The following is a 10,158-nucleotide window of genomic DNA, read 5'->3' as shown; positions in this document are numbered from 1 at the left end:
TCCAGTAATCCCACTTCTAGGTATATATTGGAAAGGATTAAAAGCAGTGTCTTGAAGAGATATTTGCATACCCATATTCATAGCAGCATTATTCACAATAGCCAAGAGTTGTAAGCAACCCAAAAATATCCATTAACAGATGAATGGATAAAGAAAATGTGGTATATACATACAATGGGATATTATTCAACCTTAAAAAGGAAGGAAATCTCGTCACATACTACAACATGGATGATTCTTGAGGATACTATGTTAAGCGAAATAAGCCAATTACAAAAAGACAAATAGCGTATTATTCCACTTATATAAGGTATCTAAAGTAGTAAAATTCATAGAAACAGAAAGTATACTACTGGTTCCTAGTGGCTGGGGGCAGGGGGAAAAGGGGAGTTGTTTACTAGGCATAGAGTTTCAGATTTGTGAGAGAAAAAAATTCTGGAGATCTGTTTCACAGCAATGTGAGTATAGTTAACACTACTGAACTGTACGCTTAACTGTTATCAAGGTAAATTGTATGTTATATATTTTTACCATAATAGAAAAAAGAAAAGTTGTGTAACTGGGAGAAAATTAGTATTCAGTAATGACAAATAAGGGAAGGGAGGGTATATTATCTGAAAATATTCAAGATGTAAGGACAATGTTTTCAATGGAATATCTTTCCTCTCTCCCACCCAGAGAATTGGAAAATGGTCAATTGTTGGAGGAATGTAGTGGGACAATGGAGATGGGGGAGGGAGTAAAAGTAGGGATTAAAAAATGTGCAGCAGCATCACCTCACTTATGTTCTACCTCATTTAGCATTGACAAGTGAACCTGTGCTCACCATTAACTAGCTTATTCAGATATGCAATTATAAACAAAATGATTCCTGCTAAACTTAAACAAACAATACTTACTGCCTTCTAACAAAATTTTAAAATATTAGAGAGTTAGGTATGGTTTCAGAGAATTAAGATAAATTCTAACCACTAAAGAACTCATCATTTGTCTATGGGTGGTTATCTCTTTGCTTGGGCTTCTCACTCGGTAGCATCCAGCTGTACTGCTTGAGTATCAATTTTTTTGTTTAATTCTCAGTACTTCGATGTTCTGTAAAAACAGATACAATTAATCCCTTCTTCCTCTCTGTTTCTGCAGATTTTGCATGCAAAATATATTTATAATTGATTTGCAATATGGTAATATCAATTTGTCTGTTTTTGCTGTTATGGAAATTTTCCCTTGAACCACGACTATTTTTGTAATGCCAGAGAATAATTACATGGGTATACATTGAAGGAATGAATGAATGTGTAATGTTCTTATTGTGCTTATCCTATGCTTCATATTTGCACTGGGGAACTGATACGGAACACTTCCTCTATTAGTTTGCTAGGGTTGCCATAAGAAAATACCACAGACTGGGTGACTTAAACAATAGATACTTATTTTCTCATAGTTCTGGTGGCTAGAAGTCCAAGATCAAGATGTCAGCAGGGTTAATTTCTTCTGAGGCCTCTTTCCTTGGTTGTAAATGGCTGCCTTCTCTCCCCATCTTCACGTGATCGTCTCTCTGTATGTGTCTGTGTCCTAATGACACCAGTCATATTGGATTACTGCTCACCCAAATGGCTGCATTTTAACCTAATTACCTCTTTAAAGAACCTGCCTCCAAATATAGTTGATTCTGAAGTACCGAGGCTAGGATTTGAACATATGAATATTTGGGGGTGGGGAGAACAATTCAACCCATATTTCCTAATGAATTTTCCACATTTAAGTCAGGCTAATGGTTATATTTGGCTGCAAAAGATACTTTTGTGTGCGTATGACTGGGTATTATAACTGAATTTGCTGTTGTTAATATAAGCAGATCATACCACACAAATTAATGATTCTAAACACCAACTGAACTTACTGATTAACACAAGCCCAAATATAAACTCTTCCAAAGAGTAAATGCACTTCCTATGGCTTGTTCCATAATGAATTATACCAATATTCAGAACATTTTCAACGTTACGGTAAGAAGAGATACCACAGAAATTTTTTGTGTTGAAGGTCAGAAATTTCCACTGCAAACAAAATTAGGTCAGTTGCCTTTATGCACAGGAAATACTTACCACAAATATTTCGCTAGAAACATTAAAATAGTTATAGTTCTGGTCAATCAGTGTGTCAGTGGCTCTGTTAGCATTTGCCTGAAGTCCAATCACTAAAATGCGAATCAATATTGTTAAAACTCACTTTTATAATCTAAGAATTGTGTTTATTTTTATAGTAGCACAGTTCTCTTATCATTTCTTTTGTCACAAACACATCAAACACAAAGGATGTAGATGGAGGATGAGGCAGCTGCTAAAAAACAAATTCTCCAAGTCCTTCTTTTATAAGGTGATATGATATCATGAGATTACTCCCATTTAGTCATTCAGTCTATATTCATAAATATAGAACATATTTCTATGTTAAATTCCATATTATTTGTTGGGAGGGTTATGTAAGTAAAATTTAAATATAAAATACAAATACACAATGCAAACTTAGCAACAAAAAATGTAAAGTACTATCTAGGTCTTCAGAAATAAAAAAATAAAGAGTTTGTAAATTCTCAACTAATGTTGTGTGGGTGGTTGTGGTTTTGGCGATGGTGCTGAAGATAAGAGAATTTATCTAAATTAAAAAAAATATTAAAGCAAGAGGCCAAGAAACTTGGATTTTGAACACCAAGCAAGGTAGAAAATTGTGTAGAACAATTCTCAATAAATATTTACAGTAAATGCATAAAAATCATGCATGCAAATTATCTGCAGCAACCTCAGATTACATCTTACCTCTGGGAGAGAGGAAAGGAGAAAAATGTCTTTAGCTGTATCTGTAAATTTTATTTCCTCATTTTTTAACTTGACAAGAAGGAAATAAAGGCAGAAGTGTTAATATGTGTTATGTATGTGCCCATCTTATTTTGAATCACTATTTATCTGAATTTTTTTACTTGAATATGTACTAATTTTATTTTCAATATCTTTAGTCATTTTCCTTACATGCATTTCATAATCAGCAATTTTTATTTTATACAAGCATCAATTTCAACTAATACATGATTTATCCCATTTATTTATGTTGATATCAGATTGTCCATAATTTTATCTCCTTATTTTGTGTGTATGTGTGTGTTATAGTTATTTTTTGCTATATGATCTATGTTTTCTTTGTTTGTATAGTAGGTTGGTGCACATCCTCCTTTTATAATCTTATTAATGTTTTAGTGGTAACTTTTTATTTATTATTTATTTATTTATTGGATGAAAATTTACATTGCTTTTATTCTGAGTGAGGCTGAATACCTGTTCAATGCTTTAGAGCCATCTGTAGATCCTTTTGATAAATTTTCTGTTTTCGTCATTTGACTATTTTTATATTGAATTGTTAGAGGTTTTCTTAATGAATATTAACTTCTTAACATACTAAAGAAATCAGCCCTTTTAACCCAAATTTATTTGTAATAGTTATTTTGTATGCGCTCAAACAGTTAAAGGATGTTATTACTTGACTCAAGTTCATTCAGTACCTCTCTTCCAGTTTATAACCTTCATATCAGAGATCAGCAGATAGCAGGTTGATGGGTCAAATCCATCCTTCCACCTGTTTTTTTGTAGCCTGCAATAAAAATGTTTTTTTATTTTTAGATTTTTAATGATTGAAAAAATCGAAAGAGGAGTATTTCATAATATATGAGATTTATATATAATTGAAATGTAAATGTCCATAAAGAAAGTTTTTATATTGGAGTTTTTTTATCAAGATATAATTTAAAGTGTGCAATATGTTGATTTGATAATTTGTATATTGCAATATGATTACCCCCATAGTGTTAGCACTTCCATCATGTCACATAATTATCATTTCATTTTTGTGGTGAGAATATTTTAGATCTAGTCTCTTTTCAAATTTGAAGCATATAATGCAGTATTGTAACTACAATCACAATGCTGTGCATTAGATCTCCAGAAGTTATTTATCTTCTAACTGCAAGTTTGTAAACTTTGACTAACATGTCCCCAATTCCTCAAATCCCAGCCCCTCATAGCCACCATTCTACTCTCTGTTTCTATGAGTTTGGCTTCTTTAGATTCCAATAGGGGTGATATCGTACAGTATTCGTCTTTCTGTCTGACTTATCTAACTTAACATAATGTCCTCAAGGTGCATCCATGTTGTTGCAAATGGCAGGATTTCCTTCTTTCTCATGGCTGAATAATATTCCATTTTATATATATAAACCACATCTTCTTTATCCATTTATCCATTGATGGACATTTAGGTTGTTTCCATATCTTGGCTATTGTGAATAATGATGTATAAACATGGGAGTACAGATGTCTTGCCCCCCACCCCAGTTTTATTGAGATATAATTGACATATAACATTGTATTAGTTTAAGGTATATAACATAATGATTTCATATATGTATATATTGTGAAATGATTACCACAATGAGTTTAGTTAACATACATCACCTCACATAATTATAAATTATTTTTCTTGTGATGAGAACTTTTAAGATCTACTCTCTTAACAACATTCAAATACACAGTATAGTATTGTTAACCACAGTTACCATGCTGTACATTACATACCCAGAATTTATTTATTTTATAACTGGAAGTTGTTACCTTTTGACCACTTTCACCTATTTCTCCCACTCACATCCCCTGCCTCTGGCAACCACCAATCTGTTCTCTGTTTCTATGAATTCAGTTTTTTTTTAGATTCCACATATAAGTGAGATCATACAGTATTTGTCTTTCTTGGACTGAATTCCTTAGCACAATGCCCTCAAGGTCCATCCATGTTGTTGCAAATGGTAGGACTTCCATCTTTTTATGACTAAATAATATACCATTATCTATCATCTATCTATCTATCTATCTATCTATCTATCTATCTATCTATCTATCTATCTATCTATCTATATCATCACATTTTCTTTATCCATTCATTTGTTGATGGACATTTAAGCTGTTTGCCTGTTTTGGCTGTTGTGAATAATGCTCTAATGAACACGTGGGTGCAGCTATCTCTTCAAAATAATGATTTCTTTTTCTTGAAAATATACCCCAAAATGGGATGGCTGGATCATATGGTAGTTCTATTTTTAATTTTTTGAGGAACCTCCATACTGTTTTCTGTAGTGGCTGAACCATTTTACATTCTCACTAATAGTGCACAAGAGTTCTCTTTTTCTCCACACCATCGCCAACACATTATTTCTTGACTTTTTGATGATAGCCATTTTAACAGATGTGAAGTGATATCTCATTCTGGTTTTGATTCACATTTCCTTGATGATTAGTGATATCGAATATATTTTTATGTACCTGTTGGACATTTGTATGCCTTCTTTGGAAAAGTATTCATTCAGTTCCTCTGCCTATTTTTTAATCAGATTGTTTGGATTTTTGTTATTGAATTGTATGAAGTTTTTAATGTATTTTGGATATTAGTCTCATTAAATAGTTTACAAACATTTTTTTTCCCATTTTGTACATAACTTTTCATTTTATTGACTGTTTCTTTTGCTGTGCAGATATTTCTAGTCTGACTTGTTGATTTTTTCATTGTTGCTTGTACTTTTGGTGTCATATCCAAAATACCATTGCCAAAATCAATATCAAGGAGTTTTTCCTCTATGTTTTCTTCTATTAGTTTTACAATTTCAGGTCTTATGTTTAAGCCTTTAATCCATCTTGAGTTAATTTTTGTGAGTGTATATGATAAGGGTGCAATTTAATTTTAATTTTGTATGTGACTATCCAGTTTTCCTAGTACCATTTATTGAAGAGACTATCCTTTCCCCATTGCATTTTCTTGGCTCCCTTGTCAAACATCAGCTTATATTATGCGGGGAGGGAGTATTTCTGGGATTTCAATTTTGTTCCATTGCTCTATGTGCCTATTTTTATGCCAGTACCATACTTGTTTGATTACTATAGCTTTATAGTATAGTTTGAAATAGGAATTGATGTCTCCAGCTTTGTTCTTCTTTCTCAGGATTATTTTGGTTATTAGGGTTTTTTTATGGTTCCATACAAATTTTAGGATTTTTTTCTATTTCTGTGAAAAATGTCCTTGGAATTTTGATAGGGATTGTATTAGATCTATAGATGGCTTTGGGTATTATGGACATTTTAAAAATATTAATTCTTATGATCCATGAAAATGGGATATCTTTCCATTTATTTGTGTCTTCTTCAATTTCTTTCATCAAAGTCTTATAGTTTTCATTGAATAGGTATTTCACTTCCTTGGTTAAATTTAGTCCTAAATATTTTATTGTTTTTGATGTTATTATACATGGGATTGGTTTCTTTATTCCTTTTTCAGATATTTCATTTTCTGTGTATAGAAATGCAACTGATTTCCATATTTTGATTTTATATCCTACAACTTTACTGAATTCACTGATTAATTCCAATAGTTTTTTTGGTTGAGTTTTTAGGATTTTCTATATATAAGACCATACAATCTACAAACAAAGACAATTTCACTTCTTCCTTTCAGACGTGGATGTCTTTTATTTTTTTATCTTGCCTAATAGTTCTAGCTAGGACTTCCAGTACTAAGTTGAATAAGAGTGGTCAGAGTGGACACACTTGTCTTGTTCCTGATCTTAGGGGAAAATCTTTCAACCTTTCACTCTAGAGTATGATGTTAGCTATGGGCTTGTACATGGCCTTTATTATATTGAGATATCTTCCTTCTATAGCCAATTTGTTAAGGGTTTTGATCATGAAAGAATGTTATATTTTGTCAGCTGCTTTTTCTCCATCTAGTGAGACGATCATATGATATCTACCTTTCATTCTATTAATGTGCTGTATCATATTTATTGATTTGCATATGTTGAGCCATCCTTGCATCTCAGGGATAAATCCTGCTTGATAATGGTGTATGATCCTTTGAATGTACTGTGGAATTCAGTTTGCTAATATTTGGTTGATAATTTTTGCATCTATATTCATCAGGAATATTGGTCAACAGTTTTCTTGTAGTGTCCTTTTCTGGCTTTGATATCAGGGTATTGCTGACCTCATGAAATGAGATTGAGAATGTTCCCTCCTCTTCAATTATTTAGAAGAATTTGAGAAGGATTGACATTAAATCTTCTTTAAATGTTTGGTAGAATTCACCAGAGAAACCATTTGGTCCTGGGCTTTTCTGTGTTGGGAGGTTTTTGATTACTGATATAATCACTTCATTCACCATTAGTCTGTCCAGATTTTCTATTTCTTTGTGATTAAGTCTTGGTAGTGTGTATGTTTCTAGGAATTTATCCATTTCTTTTCGGTTATCCAATTTGCTGGTATATTCATAGTATTCTCTTATGATTCTTATATTTCTGTGGTTTCAGTGGTAATGTCTTCTTTTTCATTTCTGATTTTATTTATTGAATCTTCTCTCTTTTTTTTGGTTAATCTAGCTAAAGGATTGTCTGCTTTATCTTTTAAAAAACAGCTATTATGTTTCTTTATCTTTTCTATTGTTCTTATGGCCTCTATTTCATTTATTTCCACTCTCATCTTGGTTATTTTCTTCCTTTTCTAACCTTGGCCTTAGTTTGTTCTTTTTTTCTAGTTCCTTGAGATATAAAGTTACGTTGTTTATTTAAGATCTTTCTTTTTTCTTAATATGTGCATCTATCACTATAAACTTCCCTCTAAGAACTGTTTTTGCAGCATACCATTGATTTTTGTGTGTTGTGTTTTCATTTTAATTTGTGTCAAGGTTTTTAAAATTTCTCTTTTGATTTCTTTTTTGACCCATTCGTTGTTTAGGAGTGTGTTGTTTAATTCCACATTTGCAATTTTTTCAGCTTTCCTCAGGCTGTTGATTTCTATTTTCATACTATTGTGGTCATAAAAGATACTTGGTAAGTTTTCAATCTTCTTAAATTTGCTGAGACTTGTTTTGTGTCCTGTTATCTGATCTACGCTGGAGAATGCCCTGTGTGCACTTGATAATGTGTGTTCTGCTGCTGTTGGATAGAATGCTCTATAAGCGTCTGTTAGGTCCACTTGGTCTGATGTATGGTCCAAGTCCAACGTTTCCTTGTTGATTTTCTGTCTGGATGATCTATGCATTGCTGAAAGTGAGGTACTGAAGTTCCCTACTATTATTGTATTGTTGTCTATTTCCCCCTTCAGATCTGTTAGTACTTGCGTAATATATTTAGGTGTTCCTATGTTGGGTGCGTATACATTTATAATTGTTAGATCTTCTTGAGGAGTTGACCCCTTTTTCATTATATAATGACCTTCTTTGTCTCCTGTTAATGTTTTTGGCTTAAAGTCTATTTTCCGGTATAAGTGTAGCTACCTCTTCTTTCTTTTGGTTTATACTTTAATGGCATATCTTTTTCCATCCTTTCACTTTGAGTTTGTGTCCTTAAAGTGAAAGGGAGTGTTTGTAGGCAGCATACAATTGGGTTCTATTTTTCACCCATCCAGCCACTCTGCGCCTTTTGATTGGAGAATTTCAATCCATTTACCTTTAAAGTAATTATTGATATGTAAGGACTTAGTAATGTCATCTTATGAGTTGATTTCTGGCTGTTTTGTAACTCCATTGTCCTTTGTTTCTCTCTCTTGCTGCCTACCTTTGTGAATTGGTAGTTTTCCATTGTGTTATGCTCTGATTTCCTTCTCTTTATCTTTTGTGAATCTACTATAGATTTTTGCTTTGTGGTTGCCACGAGGCTTACATAAAACATCTTGCAGAAAAATAGTCAATTTTATGATGATAGCAACTTAGATTGCATACAAAAATCGTATGTTTTAGCCTCCCTTTTATGTTTCTAATGTCACAATTTACCTCTTTTTATATTTTGTATTTGCTAAGTAATTATTGTAGCTATAGTTAATTTTAATACTTTTTCCCTTTAGCCGTCATAATATAGTTAAGTGGTTAACACACCATCATATTACAGAATTAGAGTTTTTTGAATCTAATTATATATTTGACTTATCAGTGTGTTGTATATTTTAGTACATTTTCATGTTACTAATTAGCATCTTTTCATTTCAGCTTGAAGAATTTCTTTCAGCATTTCTTCTGAGGCAAGTCTAGTGTTGAACTCACTTAGCTTTTGTTTGTCTGAGAAAGTCTTTATTTATCCATTTCTGAAGGATAATTTTGCCAGATTGAGTATTCTTGGCTGGCAATTTTTCTTTTTCAACACTTTGAATGTATTACTCCACTCTATCCTGACATGTAAGGTTTATGCTGAGAAATCTGCTGATAACCTAACGGAGGTTTCTTTGTAGGTTTCAGTCTTTTATTTTTTATTCCTTTCTGCTTTTAGGATTCTCTTTGTTTTTGATTTTTGACAGTTTCATTATGTGTCTTGGAGAAGATGACTTTGAATTGAAATAATGGGGTTATCTATTATCTTCATGAATGTGGATGTCCAAATCTCTCCCCAGGTTTGGAAAGTTCTCAGCCATTAATGCTTCAAATAAGCCTCTCCTCTCTTCCCCTTCTGGAACTCTAATGATTGATATTGGTTCTTTTGGTGGTTTCCCATAGATCATGTAGGCTCTCTTTGCTCCTTTATATTATTTTTGCTTTGCTCTCTTATGACTAGTTTATTTCAAAGTTCCTAACCTCTAACTCACTGATTCTGTCTTCTGTCTGTCTGTTCTGCTATTGATGCTCTATATTGTATTCTTCATTTTATTCATTGAATTCTTCAGCTCCAGAAATTCCGTTTCATTCTTTTTTATGATTTCTATCTCTTTGCTAAATTTCTAGTTTTGTTCATGTATTGTTTTCTTACTTTCACTGAATTGTCTTTCTGTGTTTTCTTGCAGCTCGTTGAATTTCCTCAAAATAACTATTTTGAGGGGCCAGCCTGATGGTGTAGCAGTTGAGGTCACGTGTTCTGCTTTGGCGGCCCAGGGTTCACTGGGTTGGATCCTGAGTGCAGACCTACTCACCACTCATCAAGTCATGCTGAGGTGGCGTCCCACATAGAAGAACTAGAAGAACCTACAACTAGGATATACAACTACGTGCTGGGGCTTTGGGGAGAAAAAAAAGAAAAAGAGGAAGATTGGCAACAGATGTTACTGCAGGGCCAATCTTTCTCAAAAAACAAAAAAGGGTATTTTGAAT

This window comes from Diceros bicornis, chromosome 17, assembly GCF_020826845.1.
Source record: "Diceros bicornis minor isolate mBicDic1 chromosome 17, mDicBic1.mat.cur, whole genome shotgun sequence".
Classification (NCBI taxonomy): domain Eukaryota; kingdom Metazoa; phylum Chordata; class Mammalia; order Perissodactyla; family Rhinocerotidae; genus Diceros; species Diceros bicornis.
This window is presented reverse-complemented; position numbering follows the sequence as displayed.